The sequence below is a fragment of the Euprymna scolopes genome, chromosome 4, assembly GCF_053919585.1.
Source record: "Euprymna scolopes isolate OS-2025 chromosome 4, ASM5391958v1, whole genome shotgun sequence".
NCBI classification, from domain to species: Eukaryota; Metazoa; Mollusca; class Cephalopoda; order Sepiida; family Sepiolidae; genus Euprymna; species Euprymna scolopes.
The window spans coordinates 25657838-25685653 of record NC_136485.1 but is presented as its reverse complement, the minus strand read 5'-3'; positions in this window follow the sequence as shown (position 1 = coordinate 25685653).

Below are 27816 nucleotides of genomic sequence, written 5' to 3'. Positions count from 1 at the left end.
CATTGTTGTTTTTAAAAGACAGATTAATTAATTGAGATTCCGATACATAGAAACATCCTAAATGAAAACGATATACGAATGGCGGTATTATATTACCTTTGTCAAATACATCTAATGTCGATAAATATAAGAATTAATCAAAAATACCGATTCTTCGAAATGTAAATGTCTATATTTTAATCGATGTTATAAAAATCGACATCAAAAACAAACAAACAAACAAAAAAACATACTGACGATATTTCTTATCTAATAGAGCCTGTAATATGTGTAAAAATAAAGATAGAATGAAAAAAATCTTTCTACGGCAGCATACAACCTGTGAATATTAAACACGAATATCTTACAAGAACCAACGTCTTTTGTTTGGAAAATACACGTAAGCGTCTATTAAAGGTACGCTAGTTCCTATAGCAGAGTAGAATGCTAGTTCAAAAAGCTCATTAATGAATTATAACAAAACGGAGTTGTTAGAAGGGCAATTGGTTTACATAAATGAACATTTTATTTTGAAGAGAAATATTACCCACCTCTTTATATGAGATATTGGGGTATAACTATTATAAAAAGTAGTGTTTACACAGGAATCCGACCTTGATAATCATAACAATATCGCTCTGTTCATATTGATTCAATTAATTCGAAACGAGTATGTCCGAGTATTCGTTATGTGATAAACGAACTCGACTTGCTAAATAAATATATTTCTCTATTGCCTGGAAATATAAATTGCATAAAATATATTTCGTACTAAATACTAAAGCAATTTATATCTAGATAAAAATATGTCAGAGGAACTGATCGGTGGTTATTTTACATAGTGCGTTTAAACTTGATATTATTTTGTACATCGGTTACCGAATATGTATGGCTAAATGCAGAACTAAGTATGCGATGAAAATACTGCTGTGAAATCTAAAAACAAACTGATGATAAAATCCACAATATAGTCAGCTTGCGTGGTCGAATTTTTCAATTTTTTTTTTATTTACCATAAAAATGTTTGTCAGAAAAACTTGTTCACTTTTAATTCGTCACGAGTGTTTTGCCGTCCAGTGTGTTTTTCGCATTGATACACATATTTGATAGTTACAATGATTCCTAAATATACAATGGTAAATTTCCAGATGTAAGTTTACGACAGCATTTACACATATTGAACAGTCGAATTTTACATTTATACAGCCACTTAAATGCAACATCATCTGCTTAAGGCCGCATTAAAGATCAACAGGTTCTGGTTATACTACACATATTATACAAACATATACACCTACATACATACATACATATATATGTATATATATATACATATATATACATATATATATATATATAGAGAGAGAGAAAGGGGAGACAGAGAAAGAGACAGATAATACACACACACACACACACATATATATATATATACATATTTATATATATATATATATATATATATATATATATATATATATATATATATATAATCCGACAATATGAAAAATAGATTAGAGGTGGAAGACTTGAACGCTGAACGATTAACCGGATTAATGCCGGCTTTTACAAGAAGGGTAATCAATTTATTTTTCATAAATGTATATATACATATATATATATATATATATATATATATATGTATATATATATATATATATATATATATATATATATATATATATATATAATCTGAAAGGATGAGATGAATGTACAATAGTTTCACTTATTTTTTTTTCCTCATAGGGTAAAAGGTTTCCATAATGTTTTATTGTTAAAATGTTTATTTTTTAATTTTATATGTCAGTAGTAAAGACGTTCTTCTAAAAGTTTTCAAACGAGATCATGTTTAAATTTGTTCAAATAGTCTTGAGACAATTACAATTAACGATGAAATACACAAATCACCCCATTCTTTTATGTCTTGGTTTTTGTTAAAACAAATATGAATAATAATTAATGAAATATGATAATTTTGTAGCTTAACGTGGAAGTCATCTCTTTTTTGGCTTATTATTATTTGTTGGTATATGAACGATTACTTAATTACAAATACGCAGTAAAATTCGGAATTTCACAAAATAAGACTATATATATATACATATATATATATATATGTATATATATTGACAGATACACCTGTATGAAAATATATATATATATACAATATATATATATACAAATATATGCATGTGTGTATAATGAATATATATATATAGATAGATGTACAGATATATATGCATACAAATATATACATATGCATATATAGATACATATGTTTACACACACACACACACACATATATATATATATATATATAGATAGATAGATAGATAGATAGATAGATTTTACGTTTATGCATTTGCAAGATGTCATCCTGTTGCATATGTTATATCTGGCAACATCACATTAATCTTATCATCAAATGGATTATACATGAACCAGGAACTGTTTTGTATAATCCAGATTAAAAAAAAAAAACTGCTAACAAAAGTAGATGTCGTCAGATTTCTGTCGTCGTGCGAATCTAGTATATCTGATAAGACCATTGTCAGCGATATATGCGAATGCTATCAGACCTTTATTTATCTCACCCTCCTGTGAATTAAAGTCACAGATGGTCGCTGAGAGGTGACTCTTTTGATTGTGGTCATAGAGAAAATATCAGATTTTATCTTAATTCATGAGATGTTGTTTTTTTGTACTTTTATTCATTTCTCATTTTTACTTACATATAACAGTGTTTAGTTTTTGTGTTGTTTTTCTTCAAACATTTGTATTGTTCAATAACTACGCATTTGCTTTTCTCTTTTATATGTGTTGTCAATTTTCTATTGGTATAACCGTTTCATATATTATTGCAGACATATAACATTTGATATAAGTTATGGAATAAAAAGACAACCGATGGCTGTTCTGAATCTTTCTGTATTCACTACAAAAGATACTGTTATAATATAGCGTATAAATCAAGGTGTAATCTTAAGGTAGCGAGTGAAATTCGCTTTATATGTCAGCTGATATATCGCATCAACGGAGTTCTATTATTTAAAAGCAATGCTCAGGTGAATATTTCTTTTCTCACAAACGATTTTTAGGTGCATATATATATATATATATATATATATATATATATATACATATATATATAAAGTTTGACAAATGTCGAGGTAACCTACATCAAATGTGTAGATCCAAATTTGTAGAGGAGTTTGATAGAGTCTACAATGGTCAACTCTGTCAGCTTTGACATGTAGAAAGATTAATTTTCACCACAAAGCTGCGTAAAATGTTTGCTGCATGTCTGAATCCCATGTAAGATTTCAACTGTGTAGACCTCAAATTCGCTGAGTAGTTTGCTAGTGGAAGCAAAGGTCAAAGTTTTTGAACTTTTACTCCTTGCAAATGAATTGCTCAGCTAACAAAATGAAACATCTAGCTTTATGGCTGAATACACTTTATGGACAATGTTTAACCTTTAGAACAGAAATTGACTGAGAACTTAATTAATTTTTAAATTTGGATTTCTAATTTTTACACCTAATCCTGTATTATTTTGGGCTCAAGTCAATTTTATCGATGCCCAAGTAACTTACATCTAAAATTTCAAGTGTGTAGATCAGATATTCTAGGAGGAGTTTAACAGAGTTTACAAAGGTTAAATAATTAAACTTTGCCCCTTTTCACAACCAAATTTCTGACCAAAAACCGATTAAATTGTTTTCCAAAACTCTATACTCCTTATGTAAAATATAGAGTATAGTCTGTAAACTGCTTTAGTAATGTGGATGTTTAATGCACACACAGAAAAACCCCCGACACATCTTCACTTTCACTCATACACACACACAAACACAAACGCATATCTATATATATATATATATATATATATATATATATATATATATATATATATATATATATATATATATATATATACACACACATTAATTTATAAAATATATATGGCGATTAAGCTGCACTAAATATTCCGCGTTTCATCCACTCTAGGATTCCTCATGCTTATGCGCGAATTTTGTGGTTGTCTGTCGATTTCATATACGCACATCTATTGAGATTTTAGTTAGCCAATCATGTTTCTTGTATCCAGTACGCTTCCTATCAGTCAATGAACATGCATTTACAGGACAAACACCCTTTTGACCTCTGGTTAGCCTGGTTCTTTATGCGGTTTCTATTTAGCTTGGATATCTAGTGTCTTCACCTGTTTTAAATCTAGGTTAGGTGTTTATATGTTAGTTTATATATATATATATATATATATATATATATATATTTATATATATTTATATATACAAGTAACTGTGTGTGTGTGTCTGTATGTGTGTGTCCGTGTACATTTCCCTAAGCAATAACTCTGCCAATTTTAAATCATATACTCGAAATTTGATATAAAGGGTTCTGTGATTTGGGAAAATCGATGTGATTGGGTGTTTGCAAGAAATTTGGCGATTAAGTGGTCAAAGTTCAACGATTTGGTATTTGAGAACTCTACAAAACTCCTCCGACAATTTTGGGTCTACACACTTGAAAATTTTAGATATCGTTACATTTAGCTTATTCGTAATTAGTATTTTTATTTTTTATTTCTAGTATAGTCGTGGTTGTCCGGAGTTGGTTTATTATTATTATTATTATTATTATTATTATTATTATTATTATTATTATTATTATTATTATTATTATTATTTCTGCTAGTTATATATGCGTCTTTTGTGTTCGTTTTATTTTTGTCCTGGTGTCTAATTTTTAATTGTATAGTTTTTTGTTGTTTACATTGTTTTATTTACGATGTTATTATGTGCTTTAATTATCATCTCTAAATTTTCGCAACAGCTGTAGGATAACTTTGGAGTATTTTTATTGAAAATTTTGTGTAAGGGGTTGGTTGCGGGAAAGGACTTTGCGATAAGATCTAGAAATGTCGTGCATAGTTTTGTTTTCAACAATTAGTCTATTTAATTTTATTATAGTTATTAGTGCTGTGTAGCTTATATTTGATATCAATTTTTTTTATATCCGCTATGTTTAGGGATGTTTCATAGATATTGGTTGGCCTGTTAAATGCATTTTCATCGCTTGAGTTATAGCTGAGACTACTTACGATCGAGTTAGGTATCTGTTTTATAATTGATTTGGATGATTGGACTTACGTTTACGTATATTGGAGTAGGGGTATCTTTTAAGTAGGGTTCATATTTTTTTCTAAATATAACGGTACGCCCAGGAAGTTTGTTATTTTATGTTTGCTAATACGTATACTTTTAGACATAGTTTTTTTTCCCATTTCCTTGTGTATGATTGTGTTAAAGTAATCTCCCTTGACTTTGTTGAATTCTTTTATTATAGGTAATCCATCATCTCTATATAGGTCGATATCCGTTGTATCAAATATGCTTGTGAGGGTATATAGAATTAATAATCCCACAATATCTGATGCCTCTGAATAATCTCTGATACCCATCGCCGAAACAAACGAGTTTGTCATTTTAGTTTTATCCATTGATGCTATTTATTAGAAGTGATTTTCTAAATTTTTTAAATGATGTTGATTTCCTCCGAGGCAAATTCTAAGGCAATGTTATATATATATTATAAATTACTAACTAGCTCTACCTAAGTATTGCGCACTTTTGTAGTAAATACTTAATGGTTACACCTAAACTTATACTTTCGTATATTAAGTGTACGTGAGTAAATGAGGTATATGTATATAAATATACATTCGTATACATGGACGTATGTCTGCATATATACACACACATACCCCCCCACACACATATATATATATATATGTATATACATATATATATATATATTCACATATATATGTATATATACGTTTATATATATGTATATACATGTCTTATACGCATTTATACGTATATATATACACGTATGTATACACACACACACACACACATATATATATATATATATATATATATATATATATATATATATATATATGTCTGTTTCTTTCCATATTTGTCAACTATCTTCTCCGAGATTGAATGTCGCAGATTAAGTTCAGGAGCCTCACATAATTTGATATTATTGCCGACATTTCATTGATGGGTCATTAGCCGGTCAGATATGTTTTAAGCAATACAATAATGGATCAAGATTGAAACAAAAATCGTTATATACTTAGTATATTCATTTAAGTTCCATTTTAATTGTAAATGTTTGACTTGTATATATGCCTGTCAAGTTGGCAAAGTGGTAACGTAACCAGATTTGAATGCTACTGTTTTGTTTTCGGTTTCGATATAAGCTGATGACACGCAAATATTGTGTTTGTACTACTTTTTAAATTACGACTATATAGCAATATATATTAATTCAAATATATATACATACGAGGCATAAGATATGTAGGTAGGTGTCTATATATAAATGCGTTCATCTTAATAATCTGTTTATTATAAAAAAGATTAGTTACACATGCTGATACATATTTCAGTGGATTCTCTATAAAGAAACAACCTATTTAATCTGGAAAGGAGGATACTATGCGCACGGGAATCAATATATCATTCATCTTTTATGAATATATATCTGTTTGTAGTAAACACTCTTCAAGTCAAGAAGTGCATTATTTAAAATGTGGACGGCACTGGTTTTGGGGGGAAGTGTAGTGAGGACAGGTGAAAGGCGTTGAAGGGATGAGCTATTAGTGACAAGTACTATTCCAATTGGTACAGCTATGGCTGTTGGGAGGTATTAGTTTTAATTAAATTGGCGATTGTTTATTAACGTTAGTTTTGATTAGATTTGAAAATATTATTAGACCTACATCGTTGCAGCTTTCCTATTCTATCTCGTCATGTTTTTCAGGGGGAGGTTGCCTAGTTTAATTATTTCATTGATAAGCACCTTTACTTTATTGATGTATTGTATGCTTCGAATTTTTTAACGATATATTTGTTTTTTTTTGTTTTTGTTTATATATATATATATATATATATATATATATATATATATATATATATATATATATATATATATTAATTTCGATGTATGCGTCCACATGGTAAAATAACTTTCAGTTGACTAAATGATACAGGCTTTTATTATTAAAATAACATAACGCAGGAGTCCGAAGTAATTACAAAGGCAAAAGTATTTATTATCGATACAAAAACATAATTTTGGTGTATTCCATTTCTTTAATTCATGTCATGTATATTTTTTCAATACAAGAATATACATTTATTTTGGAAGTTTATATTTTTCTATAACGAAATAGGTTTTCCAGAAATTTACATGCAAACAGGTACATATTCATACACACATATATATATATATATATACATCTATATGTAAATGTATATATATATATAAATATATATATATACATTTACATATAGATGTATATATATATATGTGTGTATGAATATATATATATATATATATATAATATATATATATAAATATATATATACACATATATATATATAAATTAAAATAAAAAACCAAAAAACATTTAAACTAGTTCTAAATATGTCAGAATGCTAGTTATCTATGTTCCCCGCTGTAATAGCACACACAAAGGAAGGGGAGAACTCGAGGTAAACTGGCTTGTGTCCTGTAAATGCGTCTCATCGGCTGATTAAGGAACGTGCGGTGGGAACTAGAAAACGGATGGGCTAACTAAAAACTCAATAGAATATGCGTAGGCTACCAGAGATCCCCTCATAAGCCTGCCGAATTTTCTAGCGTAGATGAAATGCGCAATATTCTGTGTAACTAAATTGCCCTGTGTATTGTGCAACTTTATATATATATATATATATATATATATATATATATATATATATATATATATATATATATATATATATATAATTGTTATATGTAATCATTTGTCAAAAAAAGGTATATTTTTTGTAATTCTACGTATTTTTCTCACTATATATGTGTGTCTGTGTTTATGTATGTGTATTCGTACGCATACATAAACACAGACTGCGAATTTATGCAAATTTAATGTAACTGTTTAAATAAACTATACAACATATGATTCTATTTCTATTTATGTACAATTTTTCTAGTTTTTATCCGAGTACAATTTCAGTATCGTAGTGTTCACATCAATGAGAAAAAAAATACTTTAAGTTGAGTATGCAATAAAAATCTTTGCAGCAAAAATAAGCTTTAAACCAGCTTTGAATACGATCGTCTTAAATAACAAAGACTATCTCATCATAATTCTTGTTGTTCAAGTTTACACTGCGTAATATTCAGCCCATATGCCTCGACTTCCTATTAGGGATCCTCATAAGCTCATTAATCTCCAACTTTTCTTGTTTATCTTATCTCGAAATCGAATTCAGGTGCAATGTGATTAGAAAACCATACAAAAGACTGTGCAATAAACACGGCAATGTTCGTGATATCTCCTTATCTAGTCGTGCTAGTGTTACTTCTTCCAGGGAAGTAAATCCTATCAAGATTCGCACCATCCCTATCATGTTTGAAACGGCTCCCAAATAAACAACTGTGTACTCTTTTCTAAAATTGCTTGACTTTCGCAAAAACGATTAAGAAAAATTATTTGCTAAGCTCAGTTGCAAGAAGGCCAATAATTTTTGTAAAGAACAGAAGGCGCCGTCTGACCATCGTCAGAGGGCATGAAGAGTCCCCTATTAGATGGCAATCATTTTTAGTGATGAAAGCAAATTTATAGGTTAGGCAGTAATTATAGTTCGTCGAAGGAATGATGAAGAATTTAACTTTATGTGCGCAGTTTCAGTGGTGAAATGTCATGGAGCCTTAGTCTTTATGCAGGAAGTTATTAGAGCCAACTGTTCAGTAAGTATAGGTTGCTTGTAAAGTCGAATTAATCTGACCAAGTACAAGATATTGATTGAGCATTTTGTACCCTACTTCAGCGTGAATTTAGATGATAATCGAATTTTCATGCATCATATGGCTTTCATTCACACAGCTGCGATGTCAATTGCATGTTTAGACGTGTTTGGATTAGCATGCACAATTCTCTCATTTCAATTCTATCGACAACATGTACATTCCAACAAGCAATAGGTGGGTAATGATACAAATTCAAATTTCTAAAAAGAAGTTTGGACAGAAATCATAGAAAGGTCGGATGCGTTTTCACCATAGTAAAGCCACAGACTAATTCAAGGAATGTCCGATATATTGCATATGTTAATTTGTAGAAAGTCTACAAAATATTTACTAGTTCATTGATTTTCTGTTGTATTTCTGTTCCATCAATGTCTAAATTTTCATTAATATAACTTCATTTGTATTATTTTTTTAATTGACATGATTATCGAATATATTTCACAAAACCTTTGAAATAATTGGCACATTAGTTGGTCTACCTGTGATCATAAACTGAAAATCAAATTAAATGTCGAAACAAATAAAATCATGAACGGTATCTCAATGGAAAATTAAACTTTCGAATCTTTTCGAAAGTGTGTACACGGTAATACATAGCATGTAGAAATGGAACGCATACAGAAAATTAAACTGTGTTTTATTTAATAAATTAAATACCGTAAAAAAACCCTGCGTATCTTTGTTAAATCTGCAAAAAGTTGTTTATATACTTACGTTAAAACAGTAGTGTTGTTTTCTAAGTGTGGCACTCGACTAAGAAAACATCTTGTTCCCCCTACACCCCACACACACACATATATAAATATATGTATATATATATATATATATATATATATATATATATATATATATATATATATATATATATATATATATATATAAATGTTTAGAGGTACAGAATTTATATATGGTTTTAAATAAAATAGTAGGCGGAAGTTTCTCGAGAGCTCTTTCGGCTATCATCTCTTCAGGAGTAAATCGATAGCAATCTAAATACTATTGTGACGAAAATAAAGAGTTCTATTGGGGAACTTATTTAATGTGCCAACGACGGGGGCATTAATTAAATTTATTTACGTTTAAAAAACGATTAAAAATGTTGGCACAACGAGGGAGAAAAAAAAAAGCGGGAGAAAAAATTCAAAGTTCCCCAAAGAGAAACAATGCGTTTGATGTTTCCTTTTGCCGGCACAAAGAAGGTTGACGCACCGCGATAGAGACGGCCTTCAAAATCTTTAAATGGTTTTTGGAGTCCGCTCTATGTAGCACCTCGAACCAATCTTTGGTCTCATTTTTGTAACTTATATAAATCGCCAGTGTAGTTATTTCTATTCAGATATTTTCCCCCACGTCTTATTCGGCGTCATTTTATCTAGTTTGTATCTTCAGTATCCTTGCTTTACTTTATTTCAAAAATGTGTATGTTTGGAGTCCGTACACATAACTGGAACCCGACTAGTAACAATTCTTTAGTCGTTGTGCATTATGTATTTTTGGAATTTAACTTTTGTTTCTTTCTATAAAAAAAAGCTTTGTTCCTCCTATTAGTGTTCTCATACAGTAAAGCAGTATAATTATTTGGGAGTGTGTACAATGTATATCGTAATAATTTTCCTACACTGCTGGTCAAGATTCGTCGGTTTCTCTTCAATGCAACAAATTAAATGTCCAGAGTATATGTTGTTATCATTTCCAGCTAGTACTTTTATCTTTGTTTGATTGGGTTGTACTTGCCTTCAGTTGTTTCCAGTTTCCCCTTCTAATGCTCAGTAGTGTGATATTTTCCATACAAAATTCCATTCAGTAATCCTGGTTAAAATAATCGTGTTGTCTAACAGTTCCTCAATTTTGTTTTTTTGACATCTGTTTCACTTCACCCGTGTAACTATTTTGGTGCGTTCTATTATCTGAACAAGTAAACTTGTATCCGCCGGGTATTTTCTTAGTATATTGTCCAGGGGCATCAAGGATATGAAGCACATGATGATTTTTATTAATATTATATTGTTATTATGGTTTTAATATTATAGTAACTAGCTCTATTTGCACGGCGGCCCGCTACTAAGCTCACATCTATACAAATACCAATACAAAGATAGATCCCAATTTCGGATCGCTAGTAATTATAGGAAGCTCATGTACCTCCGGTAATAATGAATCATATACAGAACATTAATTACTTTATTGCACAAATATTTACCATTTGGAGTTCATACAAACAATTGGAACCCGAAAAAAAATTCCAGAAATAAACCTTCGCCCCCATGATCGCGTACAAACAAAACACACCCACACACAGACACCCACACCAACACACACACACTCACACGCATACACACACATATATATACACACGCAAATAGATAATATATACAAATACATATACACCTATATATAAAATATATATACACACATATATATATATATATATATATATATATACAAAAAAAGATATATATATACATATATATACATACGCATATATATACACACATATATATAGATATTTATACATTTATAAAATGTATGTATATACAAATATATGTATATATATATATATACAAACATATATATAAATACATATATACAAAAACATATACATATATATACATATATAGTAATATATATATATACAAATATGTGTATATAATATATATATATATATATGTATACATATATACACATATACATATCCATATGTATACAAATATGTATATACACATATACATATCTATATGTATACAGATACATATATACAAATGTATATATATATATATATACTTATATATATATATACAAATATATACATATGTATATATATATACTAACATATGCATACATAAATATAGGTATATCTATTTAATTATATAATGATTATCGAATTATATATATATAATCTATATGTATATATATACAATTGTATGTATAATCCTATGTATATATATATATATATATATATATATATATATATATGTATATCATTATACATGTATAACTTTCTATATATATATATAATTATATATACATAATTTTATTATCAAACTTATAGATATATAATTATATATTTCATCATATATATGCAATTATATTTATATAAATATATATAATATACATGTACTTATATTTATCTATATATATGTATATATATATATATATATATATATATATATATATATATATTTCTTCTATTTGTTTCTACTCTCTTATTCTCTTTCGTTGAACACATTTTAGGATGTTTTTTTTACAATTCTTTCTAAACGTGATATACTTAATTAATCTGGGTTTAAAATGGCTTCCTTTTAAAATTGTAATGCTGGGTATGCGGGGGCCAGCCTAGCTGTCAACCTTGTCATGCATTTTATTGAAACCAGGCGCGTCGTCTTTTTAGTAGTATCGTTGTTTCCTTAAAAGAAATTGTCTGAATCTCTTTTTCAATTTGTTCACCAGGAATATCAGTAATCAATGATGTATCTTTACTAAAATTACACTGTATAAGCGGATAAGACGAAAATATACAGGGTATGATTTTGGCCCATATATCACCGTCTGAGTTTTATTTATCATTGTATGCAGACTAGGTTATGAAAATTAAAATAAATAGGGAATAAACTTAAATTAATGTTTAATGCATTTGCAAAGTAAGCAAATCATTTGCAAGTGGATGCAATTCAACGACTAATATATAACAAAGTTTTATTTCATTTTAAATAAATTTAAAAAAGGGGGTTCAATATAAATATTAATACACAAAATAACCAAACGTATAGGACTATAGACTAGACAGACCATAAACCGTTGAAAACTTATATAATTTAAATTGCATGAACTATGTGCTGTTTAAATACACTTAAACTTGTAGGAGTGGTTCCAAGATTAATAGAAAGAATGTATTAGAAATGCTCCAAAAATACCCGGAATGTTAAAGAAATAGAAGTTTATTTTAAAAAAAAAATCATTTATTTTCGTGTTTGGCTTCGACTTAATCCCGATGTTTACTTAACACGAAACCATAAACCGTCACATAATTAAGTTAATTTTTTATAACGATTTATCTTCCACGATGATACAAAGCAGCAGCTATATATCTCGGTAGAAGAGGAAACAATTGTTTTTAAATCCCGAATTAATATAAAATAAATATACACAGTAGACAAAGTAGATGTAAACATAGTTTTTAATTATTTAGAAAACGTAGATAACATTGTGAAAGCAAAACTAAATTTAAAATCCTTTTAATAGATAAAGAAACCCATAAAAACATAGTAATGCAAAACAAAGAGGAGACTCACTAGCATTCATAAAACAAGATTAATACTTTGTATTATATGGGTTCTTCACAAGAAAATACGCATTATCTGTAGTCATCTAAAAAATGTATATGTAAAATATATATATATATATATATGAATATACATGTATATATATATATATGTTAATATACATATATGCATACAAATATATATATATATATATATATATATATATATATTAATGTATATAAGCCGCAGTAGATAGAACAGAAATTAGACCAGTTATGTATTTTAAAATGTCAAATCCTACCGCACTATGAACTGGAATTATATTGTTACGCATATATATATATATATATATATATACATATATATATATATATATATATATATATATATATATATATATATATATATATATATATATTGGCGTGGTGACCCTCACCACTAAATCAGTTTACCTGAAAAATTACACCATCTGAGTTCTAACATTCAGCGTGTCCTAGCCAAAACCGTTTTTGCTTGTTCAATTTCATTCGCATCATTGTCATTGTAAACAAGGTGTAATGCATTCTTATATATGAATTCATAACTTTTAATACATTTATTCGATGTTTTATTACTTAGTTCAGTGAAAAACATGGTACTGTTAATTATGTAGTAGATCTCCGAGGTACAAATGCCTTACTATAAAGTGTTTGAATGTAACTATGTTGACTACGATACTATGCTGGTGTCTGTGTATGGTATTTCCCCGCTTTACAGTGTCATTTATAATGTTGTTTTTTCATTATATAGATACGCATTCTATACTGTATCGTATTTTGTATTAAATATTTATGTCGTATCCCTGGGTTTCACTGTGTAGAAACAGCTTTACAGTTGATTCTGGTTGAAGTTATCTTTATATAGGATTCTAGCCTGGGTGCCCGGCATTGCCTTGATGCATAGAGGTGTGTGTTAAGTAAAAAAAAAAAAAATGTAGTAGGCAGGAAGGAAGGCAGGCAAGCAGGCAGGCTTGGACCCGTACCGCTAAGTAGGACAGAACGTGGAAATGAGTGGGAAATTACCTTTGCCGGGTGGCACACAGACGAAACATAAAAGAAAAAAGAAAGTAAAAGAGAGAGGGCGGATGGACATAGAAATCGTACGCTAATTGTTAATATTCACTAACCGCCACTCTAAAAAGGACAGTGACTTCATTTACTTAGTAATTTACTTAAGGATCATAGGTCCGGCGCAAGAATTAAAAGTTGCTTTTAAACCCATCAGACGGCCAGTTTAGCTTTCCTCTTTCTGTCGTAGTATTTATTTGCTTCCCCTTGAGGTCGTTTATAATGCGGGGGAAAACCAGTTCCTCCCAAGAAAAGGGAACTCTGGTTGTGTCCAAATGAATAGCAATTGTCTGGTATAGAGAGTGCCCGCCACATTGATCAAACATAATTGCCTTCTAGACTTCCAGACCGGAAGTTCAGGCGGATGAGTTTTTTCAATCAGTCTCACTTCAATTATACGTAGAAAGATAAACGCTGGAAACAGTCATTTTTTAAAAACTCGATCAAAATTCAGATAAAGACGATGTCCGTTTGCAATCGACGATATTAAGATCTAGGACGTGTAGGGAAACGTCTCCAAAAATGTAACCAACCAGAGAAGACCAAAAAGCATGCTCCGGACATGCACACATATTTGTGCCAATTTTAGCTGTAATATAATTGACTAGCAAAGGTACCTGGCGTATCCCAGATGTTCGAAGGTGTGTGTGAGTGGAGTGTTACAACAACACCGACAATAAAGAATAAGAAGTAACCCTTTCTAAATATTTTTAGAACCGTGCAAACTTAAGATACCGACGCTGCTCCTCAATCGACTGAGTTATGCATCCGCTAGCAGTATCGGACCATTTTTTTTTAATATTTAAATTAATTCAAAAAATAACTTTTTTGCACATGCATGATTGGCTAAATTATCATGAACGAACGATTTTTTTCACCCCGTCACAGTAGAAAATTGCCTAGTGGAGGTTGAAATAATTAATATTTTTTACAATTTTTCGATATTTGACGTCCAAAGGTTGGAGCTTGAAATTGATATTGATGTGGTGAAAATCCGTCGCCTCTGTCGAAAGCTTTTGAAACATGCCAACACAAATACACATAAACACACGCAAAATCAGTCATTTTCGCTTTTATATATTAGATGATATATCTGCATTATTATTATTATTATTATTATTATTATTATTATTATTATTATTATTATTATTATTATTATTATAATTATTATTATTATTATTATTATTATTAATTTTATTATTATTATTATTATTATTATTATTATTATTATTATTATTATTATTATTATTACTCATACTTCTTTGTTATTATGGCGGTTGTTATTATTTTAAATGTAGACGATTATCCTCATCTAAATCTCCTCGCCCAAAAAGATATTTATGTACATTGGTATAATCAGTAGGCAGCAACATTACGTATTAAAAAAACAAGGAATAAGACGACAAAATTGTTTCAAGATCTCGTTAAAATGATAAATACATTATTTAAAAGAGGGAAGAAAATATAATTATATGTCTTCTTTATTTCTATACCTTTCGAAATATTTTTCTAAATATTTTTTCATAAAGAGTAACACTTTCTACACATTATTTAATATAGAAAATCTTTCTAAATATTATTTAAAAAGTAACCTTTTCTATATCTTATTAAAAAAAGGTAACCGTTTCTAAATATTATTTAAAAAAAAGTAACCCTTTCTCGATATTATTTAAAAAAGTAACATTGCTAAATAGCATTTAAAAAAATAACCTTTTCTAAATAGTATTAAAAAAGTAACACTTTCTAAATATTATCACAACAATAATTCTTTCTAAACATTATTAAAAAAGTAACCCTTTCTAAACAATATTTAAAAGTAACCCTTTCTAAATGTTATTGAAAAAAGTAACCCTTTCTGAATATTATTAAAAACAATCCCTTTATAAATATTATTTTAAACAAGAAACTCTTTCTAAATATTATTAAATAAGTAACCCTTTCTAATTATTATTTGGAAAAGTAACCCTTTCTAAATATTATTAAAATTAAGTAACCCTTTTTAAATATTATTTAAATAAAGTAACCCTTTATAAATATTAGTGAAAAAGTACCCCATTCTAGATATTATTAAGAAAAGTAAGCCTTTCTAAATATTATTAAAAAAGTAACCCTTTCTAAATATTATTAAAATGTAACACTTCCTAAATATTATGTAAAAAAGTAACCCTTTCTAAATATTATTAAAAAAGTAACCCTTTCTTAATATTATTAAAAAGTAATCCTTTCTAAATATTATAAAAAAGTAACCCTTTCTAAATATTATTAAAAAACACTCTTTCTAAATATTATTAAAAAACCTTTCTAAATATTTTTAAAAAAAGTATATTTTCTTAATATTATGGAATAAGTAATCCGTTCTAAATAGTATTAAAAAAGTAACCCTTTCTAAATATTATTTTAAAAAAGTACCCCTTTCTAAATATTATTAAAAAAAGTAATCCTTTCTTTATATTATTAAAAAAGTAAGGCTTTCTAAATATTATTAAAAAAGTAACCCTTTCTAAATATTATTAAATAGTAATCCTTTCTAAATATTATTTAATGAAGTAACCTTTTCTAAATATTATAAAAAAAGTCATCCTTTCTAAATATTATTAAAACAGTAATCCTTTCTAAATATTATTAAAAAGTAACCCTTTCTTAATATTATTAAAAAAGTAACCCTTTCTAAATATTATTAAAAAATAACCCATTCTAAATATTATTAAAAAAGTCATCCTTTCTAAATATTATTAAAAAAGTAACCCTTTCTAAATATTATTTGAAAAGTAACCCTTTCTACATATTATTAAAAGAGTACCCCTTTCTAAATATTTTTCAAAAAAAGTTACCCTTTCTAAATATTATTAAAAAGTAACCCCTTCTAAATATTGATAAAAAGTAACCTTTTTCTAAATATTGTTAATAAACAGCAACCCTTTCTTAATATTATTAAAAAAAACAATGTTTAAACTTCTTTACAAAATCGAAAAAGCAAAATAAAAAAAACAGCGAATATGATAGAATTTTTTATATGGACAAAAAATTAGTGTACACACCCCTATTATAACTTTCAAAATCAACCCAAAACCTTACATCTCGGTTTGACCGTGCAAACTTAAGATAACGCCTCTGCTCCTCAATCGACTGGGCTATGCATCAGCCAGCAGTATTTGGGCATTTTTTTTAAATATTTAAACTAATTCAAAAAATAACTTTTTTGCACATGCATGCTTGGCTAAATTATCATGAACGAACGATTTTTTGCTCCACAGCACAGTAGAAAATTTCCCAGTGGAGGTTGAAATAATTAATATTTTTTTACAATGTTTCGATATTTGACGTCCAAAGGTTTGAGCTTACAATTGATATGGATGTGGTGAAAATCCATCCCCGCTGTCGAAAGTTTTGGAAACATGCAAACACAAATACACATAAATACACGCAAAATCTGTCATTTTCGCTTTTATATATTAAATGATATATCTGCATTATTATTATTATTATTATTAGTAGTAGTAGTAGTAGTAGTATAATTCGCCATACTTTGTTTTTATGGCGGTTGTTATTATATTAAATATAGTCGATTATCCTTATCTAAATCTCCTCCCCAAAAAATATTTATGTAAATAGGTATAAACAGTAGGCAGCAACATTACGTATTAAAAAACAAGGAATAAGACGACAAAATTGTTTCAAGATCTCGCTAAAATGATAAATATATTATTTAAAAGAGGGAAGAAAATATAATTACATGTCTTCTTCATTTCTACATCTTAAATAACTTTAAGAAACCGAACGAAAGAGACTGTAAAATGTTTTTCGTGTTTTTATTTAATAAAAACTTCTCATTATCATTTATCTGTTTGTCTGATGTTGTATAATTGAATTGTATTCTATTTTATGCGATTAAAAAGTGAATCCAAGTATATTTTTCTTTTGTATAATAAGGAGTATATCGAATCACTAGCATTTTAATCCGGCGTTGCCCGAGTGTTTTGAGGTGTATGTTGAGCAAAAAAAAAAAAAAAAAAAACAATAAAAAAAAGAACGCTAACTTTAAATAAAAAAAATAACCCCTATTATGACCCCTTAAAATTTATTGTTTTGGAGGCAAATCGAGTTAGTAACTTAGATCCATGACGAGGGATCTATATAAAATATTTCAAGTGTCTAAACCCAAAATTGTCGGAGGAGTTTGGTAGAGTTCTCAAAGCTCAAATTGTTTGACTTAGACCCCTTAACAGCAAATTTTTTCGCCGAACACCGATTACAAAGTTCCTCCCAAGTCTCCGTAGCCTTTATATCAAATGTTGAGAATGTAGACGGAAAACTGACAGAGTTATTTCGTAGGAGAATATACACACACAGACACACAGACACACGTTCACTTATATATATATATATATATAGAGAGAGAGAGAGAGAGAGAGACAGATGAGAGAGAGAAAACAGAGGGAGATACATTTAGAATGAGTGTTACTCGATGAAGCTTATATGTGCATGTACGTTAAATAAGGTCGTACGTTTGTGGCAGTTAAAAACAATTATCTCAGATTTAATTTTTACGTTTATGTTTAGTGGAGTTAAAGGGCTGAACCGTTTTATATCAATTGCATTTAGTTTATGCGATATCCACTGATAGATGAAACAATTACCAAACAAAATATTTTGCAATCTAAAGAAAGCACAAAAGTTTATATCACTTTAAGACTCCAGATTGTCTATCTAATATAGTCTGTTTTTAGCGTGTATAGCTTACAATGCGGAATGACATTTTGCAAAATAGTGTAATTGTGCACGTTTGTAATTATAATGTGTCATCATATTGGTTATTAATATAAGTGCTATTCTAGTTATAATCGTGCTGTTATTGTTGATGGTTATATTATTAGTAGTAGAGGTAGAAATACTAGTAGCAGTAGTACAAGTATTTGTAATTTCCAAAGTTAAAAAAAAAATGCGGATAAAAAAAAACGCGAAGCAAATAAAGAATTAAAATAAAGCGTTATTTAGTTATAAAGAATTAAGAAAGTATGTAGAAAAATCGATAAAGTTAAAGTAAAATGATATATCTATTTGAAAGCTTAAAGTAATAACTATGTAATTTAAAAATTACCATAAATAAATTTGGACTTATGTTTACAGAAAGAGATCAGTTCGTTTTAGATTTTATTATATTTTTAGATTGGGGGGAAGCAATTATATTTATAGTTTCGGTTGTGCAGAGGCGACATTACTTAAAGCCTGGAGTATAAGACTTTGTTTTTTTATGATAGTCTATTTGATTGAGAAGGGGGCAATATAAAAGTTAAGTTTTTTTTTTAATTAAAGATGTTAGAGAGAAGTTCCTTGGTTATTATTAGAATTATAGTTGCTAAAGAGGAAATGTTGTTTGATATTATTTTCTTAATTAATGTTGAAGTAGCGCTGATATCTGTGTATCCTTTATTAAAATCTCGAGGTCTGATATTGATATTACTTTGCTGATTTGTATTAGTTGTAAAATCATGATTACTACTTTTTTGCAAGACACAATAAATCATAAAATATGGTACAGTAACCTTTGTAAATATCATATATAAAATATCGTTAATATGTTGGAAATTTACTTATGCACACGCACACACAAACGCACACACACACAAACACACACACACACACACACACACATATATATATATATATATATATATAGAGAGAGAGAGAGAGAGAGAGAGAGAGGGAGACAGTGAGAGAGAGGGAGAGAGATAAAAATAGACATAGATTCATAGATATATGTGTTGGGAGTTTACTAGTCAGACATATCTCCACGAGGATATAAGTGTTAACATGCTTTGCAGAGTACTTAAGATAATTTGTCAGAAAAGTATGCATAGATTTACTTTTATATTGAGCATTTTGAGAGAAATTCTCGAATATATATCCATAACAGTTTGTGTAAATACATGAAATATATATATATATATATATATATATATATATATATATATATATATATATATATATATATATATATATATATATATTTGTATGTGTGGGTATGTGCGTGCTTGATTCTGGACGTTTCTATCTTCGCAAATTTCACCTACTATTTACTAAATACATTTCATTACTAATAATGTACAGATTATTTTCATGTGAAAAATTGCGCATTGATTATATTTTTTCATATATATATATATATATATATATATATATATATATATATATATATATATATATATATATATATATATATATATATTCATATGGTTATCCAATGTTGTAAAATATAGATTTGCACCGATTGACATTTTCAAACACCATTCTATACGTTAATGTGTTGACATTTGTGTTTTTGAAAACGATCGCCTAGTTGGCAGAGATTGCGCCCAAGGCAAAGTTGATTTGTGAATCGAAGTTTTACCGCCAAGCATTAATCGCTTTTTTGGCATTTCATCTTGGCTTGGCAGATGCGAGTAAGGCGTGGTATACAACATTCTGGGTTAAAATATATTACGGGCATTACTTTAGCTTGGTATTTATTTTGTTAATGTATATCGACAAATCATACAACTTTGAAAAATCCTTAAGCTTTATATAGCACAAAACCACAAATACACACATCATATATATATATATATATATATATATATATATATATATATATATATATATATATATATATATATATATATATATATATATATATATTTATAATAATATATATATATATATATATATATTTATAATAATATATATATATATATATATATTTATAATAATATATGTATATATATATATATATTTATAATAATATATATATATATTTATAATATATATATATATATATATATATATATATATATATATATATATATATATATATTATAAAAACGATAAACAACCACAGAATTCGCGCATAAACTTGAGGAGTACTAGAGTGGATGAAACGCCGAATATTCAGTGTAAATTAATCGCCATATATATTTTTATAAATTACTAACTAGCTCTACCTACGTATTGTGAACTTTGGAAAAAAAATTTAAAGTTTACGCATAAATCTATACTTTCGTATATTAATTTTATGTGAGTAAATTAAGTAGGTATATATATATATATATATATATATATATGTATATATATATATATATATATATATATATATATATATATATATATATACGTTTTATTTTTTACTACCGTATCTTTCTTTTAAGTTACATTATTGTTTCAGCTATCCGGCCGTTTTTTTTGTCCGTCTGTAGCTTCCTCAGACTTTTACAGACACCGCTTATAAAAAATAAAACGCATATTTGCTCTACACCAGTATTGATCACTCTCTTCAGTTTTTTTATAATTTACCATTTATGCTATATATATGTATATATATATATATATATATATATATATATATATATATATATATATGAAAATATACTTAATTATAGTCCACCCTTATTTATAAAATATAAAAAGAAACAAATAGATTAATGAACGATAATCCTTTACAAATCGAATCATTAAAGGGGAATCATATGTAGGAATTTTACGAACGTCTGTTGGAAGGTAAATGTCTTATTTCTAATATACTTTATAAATGTGAAGTAATGGAGCCTTATATAATTGTGACTTAAAGAAAGATTTAATAAACATGAGGAATCTTTTAAAAGACGAGTAGAAAATAATAACAAGGAAACAACACTATTATCACAATTGATATAAAATGTCAAATTATTTACAGTAAATACAAATAGAATGGTCTATATTACCGGTCGTTAGTAAATACACACTAACTAATGCAGGTTGATACAATTCTTGCACTCTAGAACTATATAATGTTAAAATATATTATGAAAAACTCTTAAACAAACTGCACACTGAATACACATTTGTTTACGTAGATCTCAGTATTTCCTTCCTCGACTAGACCTAAACTAAACACAATTTATTGTGAATAAAAATAAATGAAGATACATATATAGAATGAGATGGACTAATTTAAAAAGAAATAATGTAAAATATATTGAAAAGTGAAACTCAAAAAAATCCAAAGCAATACATCAAATAGAATTATAGAAGCTTAAGCGTTCCTGTACGTGGGCGTCTCATTGTATACAGCTCCTTACGTTACAAGACATACATACATACGTTTACGGCTATTTATTGCAAAGTACATATGTGTACACATCTCCTGGTCCAGAAATATATACATCTGTTAAGGCCTATTTCTATCAAAAGACATAACCCATTCAATTGTATGCATGATTTTTGTATACAATACTTTTAAAGTAGATATGCCTTAAATGAGCAATCTCCTCTGTATATAACATGAATAAAATTTACGTTTCGATTTTATTAATTTTTCCTGCAATAGAATTGTTACTATTTATAAATATGTTTTTATTATTTATTCAATTTATATTTGATTTCGTATATTTGCAATTATTAATTAAATAGTTGCGTTTAAAAGAGAAACCTCATAAAAAACATGGAAGTTATTTCCAAGGGAAATAATTTATATAGTTTAATTGTGGGAAATCTGAATTTATTTTAAACTAGCGGGGGTACCCTGCGTTGCCCGACTGTTTGTTTCCGAGACGGGGGGGGAGCTTTAAAAAATGGTATGGTAGGTAAGTAGGAAGGATCAAACCCGGAGTCATGAGTAAAAGTAGGAAAATAAAATGTGAAAAAAAAAACAAAAAACATCTGCAACGTTAACAGATCGGCCACCAAGAAAAGTCCATTCCAGCTGTTTAGGAAAAAAAAAACGACTACGGTAGGTCGGCGCGATCGTGAAAATATAATGTGAATTGTCCAGCACGCTAACCACTACGCCACAGAGCACTGCAGCTTGGTTTAGTGATTTTAAATAACTTCACATGAAAGAACTACGAAACCAAACCGGTGTTCTCTTCTCAACTGTTCCTTGTGAACGATCCCCAAACGGTGTTAAGTTGTGGCAGGGGGAGGAGGAATTTATTAGAGAGAAAATATTTTACCACTTCCATTGATCTTAACCGATTTTGGCCGAGACTTCTCAGCAGAAAAAGTATAGACATCTAAGATTATCGAGGAATTTGAGAAATAGTAAGCCTATAACACACCTCAGATATTGTTCTGCCGTTTGTGCATATTATATTTGCATGAAATATCTTGATTTTTAATCCTATTAATGTCAAAATCAGACGGGAAAAATGAGTTCATTTTATTTATATAGATATTTTAACTCTGGTAGTTACAATTAACACGCTGTTTACTGTTTTAATTTAGAAATAGTCTTTAACGCCGATTTACTTTTTTATTTTTAATTATATTTTCTGCTTTTTAAACCAGGAGTAATTTTTTAAATTTATTTTTAATTATTTTAATTTTTAAGAAACGTTTCGTTTTGTAGTGTTGAACCGCCGTTTTTGTTTTAAAATGGTATATTTAGTATTCATTTTACATAAAAGTCTATGATTCTCTTTTTTAATAAATACTGGTAAACATACGTGTAATCCAAAAACAGAAATTTACTATGGCGATGCACGTCATAATTGTTGTATAAACATTCTTTACGAAAAAGGTATTAACAATCTTCAAATTTTGTATATGGCCTAAAATATACAAACGTCTTCATAAAATGATCAAATCTACGATTTCTATTAAAAAAAACAAACAAACTATTTTTTCAATATATTAACGCCCCTGCCTGAGAATGATATGGATAGTGAAAAATAATTGTCAATACTGTCCTACTTTATTATATTCCCAGGAGATTAATGATTGTCAGACACAAGGTCGGTATTTAATTTAAGCATCATTCAATTTTCTCTGAATTTCGAAAAAAAATTAAAGTGCATTAGTCTAGAAAAGTTTTCTCTTTACTGAGCTTGTATAGATCAAGAGAAGTGTAGTATCAGAACATATACTACACATTTAAATATATAGTCTGTTTACGATTATAGTTATATGGTGATTAGAACATACAATATTGTTCCACTTTAGTTTCTAAAAATTAGAATAGCTCATTCTAAGGGATTATCCAAACATTTGGTGTAGAAATGTGTGTTTTCTTGTCACACGACAATCCTCCATACATTCTTTGTTGTTTAGAAAATGTACTCGCTGATGATTGAGTATAATAGTTATACCATAGCAAGTGTTTAAGTCCAACATTGCCAGAAACAAATATACTTTGTAATTTTTATGATATAAAATATATTTTACCATATATTATATAGTTTTTTTCTAATAACATTATTTACGAAATATGATTAACAAATTTAAAAAGTCTAACCTATATCGCATAAAAAATGCAAACGTGTTCATAAATTGATTCCTATTTATGTGTTTGTGTGATCCGCTGTATAGTTTTAAAACAATGTATTTTGTAGTTTTCATATATTAAAAAAAATATTAACATTTTCTATCTGAAAAAGGAGAAACATACGTTTGGAGCAAAATAACCTATTTTATTTTTAGTAATTCATGTACAAACATTTTATTTATCTTTCAAATTTTTCAAGAAATTCTTCATAATCAGAAGTTTGCTACGTCGATGCAATTCATAAGTTACAAAGAAGAACATTCTTTACGATAAAAAGTGATTAACAAACTACAAACTTCGTTTACGGCTTAAAAAAATACAAACGATACCAAAAATTGATAATTTTATTACTTCTACTAAATACACCATTTTTATATTTAAAACCCCGTTGGCTGTTGGTTGAACGGGAATAGAGAAAAATAATTTCAAATATGCCCCTCATTTACTTGCATCCGACAGGAGATAAGCGTTAGTCTGAGACAATGTTGGTATTAAATGTGAGAAATAATCCAGCTCTCCAAAAAAAGAATACGTTGGATAATGACGAAAATTGAACTGCCTTTATCTTGAAGTATTACACTGACTTGCTTTCATTTTTTTTAAGTTCGAAGGTTATTTAAGCTGTTTAATATTTTTACTGGTGCCGTACATCCAAAAATGCCATCCGTTTCCTTGAATGAAGTCTCGTCTTTGAGATATGATAAGTGTTACTTTGTTCCTCGTATAGTATTTCTGTATAAGGGAATCGAGACTGCAGTTATGGCCTGTTCTTATTTTTCTTGCATAAAAATTATGCTGTAGCGCCCCGGAACTGATGTTGAAACCTAATGATATGTTATGTTTACTTTCGGGAAGCTAAAACCGAAACGGAAACTGCATTGACTTCATTAGCAAACTGTATGACACCACTGAAATTAAAAATGGTTTTAAGTGGCATATCAAATCAATGTGACTAATTTTCTTAGTGTCTATGTGTTTTAAAAGAATCTGTGCTTATTGTGTTTTTATTTAAAACACGCATCTTATATTAGAAAAAATGGGCCACTAATGTACACATCATCCTGATAGCCTATGCTATATATGTTGTAATGTGTTTCTTCTTAGCAAATATAAGGTATTTTCTGAAGAAGCCATATTATGCTTACTCTGGATAAATATTTGGGACTAATACAAACAATTTGCATCCCATGCTAGCTTCAAAACTTGTCGAGAATATGCCTGATAGATGAAATAAAGAAAAAATAGGTGTGTCATTCTCTATTCAAATGGTGGGAAGAGGGGGTAAAGATCACGTGAAAGACTGCTATTTTTGCATGACTAATCTTAAAAGCGTCAACTGTAAAAACAACCAGTGTCTCCAGTATCCTAATATTCCGTCTGTCATACGATCAGTACCTCGTGGTCCAGTCCTGCCCGGCCCTAGCCAGATATTGCAATGAAATCTAGGTCCGAATCAGATGCTGATAACGCACTAGACAGGGCAGCCGGCGGAGAATACAGGCCAGAAGAGAATGATCGACCAGTGCCTCTAACACGAACAGATCTTAATGACTTGACACGGGATATAAACCTATGCTATTTATTCTCTAGCCTTAGTACAGAGCTTGGAATCAGCACTGATTCCGGGTTCTCCTTTTCGAGAAAGAAAATCGCTAGCACCGAAAACAACATTCTTATGGCACCGAGAGTGTGAAAGAAAATTTAGCCAGTTTTACACAACCCAGAAGTACCTGTCATTGATTTTCTGCAAGAACTTGGCTGGTTTGATTAATTGACAGGTCTGGGCTATGTTGCTACTGACTGGATACTATATATCGACACATCCAGCAAAAGACTCAAGGCAGTCCTCTTTCACAACGGAAATAAATATTCTTCAATTCAAATCGTTCATTCGGTGCAACTAAAAGAAACTCGCGACAACATGGATCAGCTATTGTCTGCTCTAAACAACAATGGCCATGGTTGATTAAGTAGGTAGTTGGATTGAGTTCGGGACTACGGGATGGAACGCAATTTATCTATTAATTTGTATATTTGTGGAATAGTCGGGCTGATGATCAACATTATGTCAGACAGGCCCGTTCTCTTATTAAATAAATCAAAATCAATCAATCAAGATTTACAAAACTGGGACTGATGAAGAACTTTTGAAGACAATGGACATGCGCGATATAAGATTCATTTTACTTCATGAGATGTTTCCTCGGATCAGTTTGGAAAATTAAGGTTGACATCTTTGATGGGCCTCAAATAAAGGGATCATATAAAGTACTCAATGTTTGATCATGTACCCAAAGCAGCTAAGCTGTCCGTTGAATTGTCGCTTATATCAGTGATAAGAAACCTTCTTGGAAATAAACGAAGTGCAGAATATGAGAATGAAGTCGATGAGCTCTTGAACAGCTATCAAAAATTAAGGTCCCGCATGTCAGTAAAAATGCCCTTTCTACGGTCCCACTTGCCCTATTTCTCTTAGAACTGTGCTGACTCCAATGAGGAACAGGAAGAATGTTTCCACCAGGATATTCGTGTCATAGAAGAACGCTACAAAGTCCGATGGGATTTGAAATTTCTTGCGGACTACTGGTGTTAGAAACGAGACGTAGCGGCTGCGCAACCAGGAGAAACTCATCGAAAAGGACCTTCATCCATTGTTAGATTTTCTTTAATATATTCTTATCTTCGTAACTATGCAGGAAAAATATTTCTTTTGTCAAGAATGTTTCCCAAAATAAAAGGTAATATATTACCTTATAAGATGCTTAACATTTGAAATACCGCAAACAAGTGTTTTCATTTATTGAATGAAAATAGAGCAACAGTAATGGCGTATAAGAACAGATATCGCACTTTTAAAATATGATATGTTTATAATTAACTTTGAAGTATCGAATGTTAGATAGAATGAAGCTATGTTTTAAATTTACGTTCATGAAATATGTTCTATGTTATATCGTAAAGTACCCTTCATAATTGAGTTACTTTGTAATTATTTCAGTTTTTTATTTGCAGCTATATCAATGACAAATTTTGTAAAACATATTGGCTTTAAAGTTCACCGTTGGACTTCGGTGACTTCAGGAGATAGTTAAAATTTAGGCAATTGCTCCTCTTACAACAACCACTTTCTAGCACAGAGAGTATCGCGCGAAGTGCGGATATGTTTGTTAGTTTGTTATAATCGTATATACCTATGAAATAGCGTGCAATATGGTGGTATTTTTATATTATGTAGACCTTTATTTTTATCTGATATATTCGAATTAATAATGTTTGTAAATACATGTTAAAAATACCATACAAT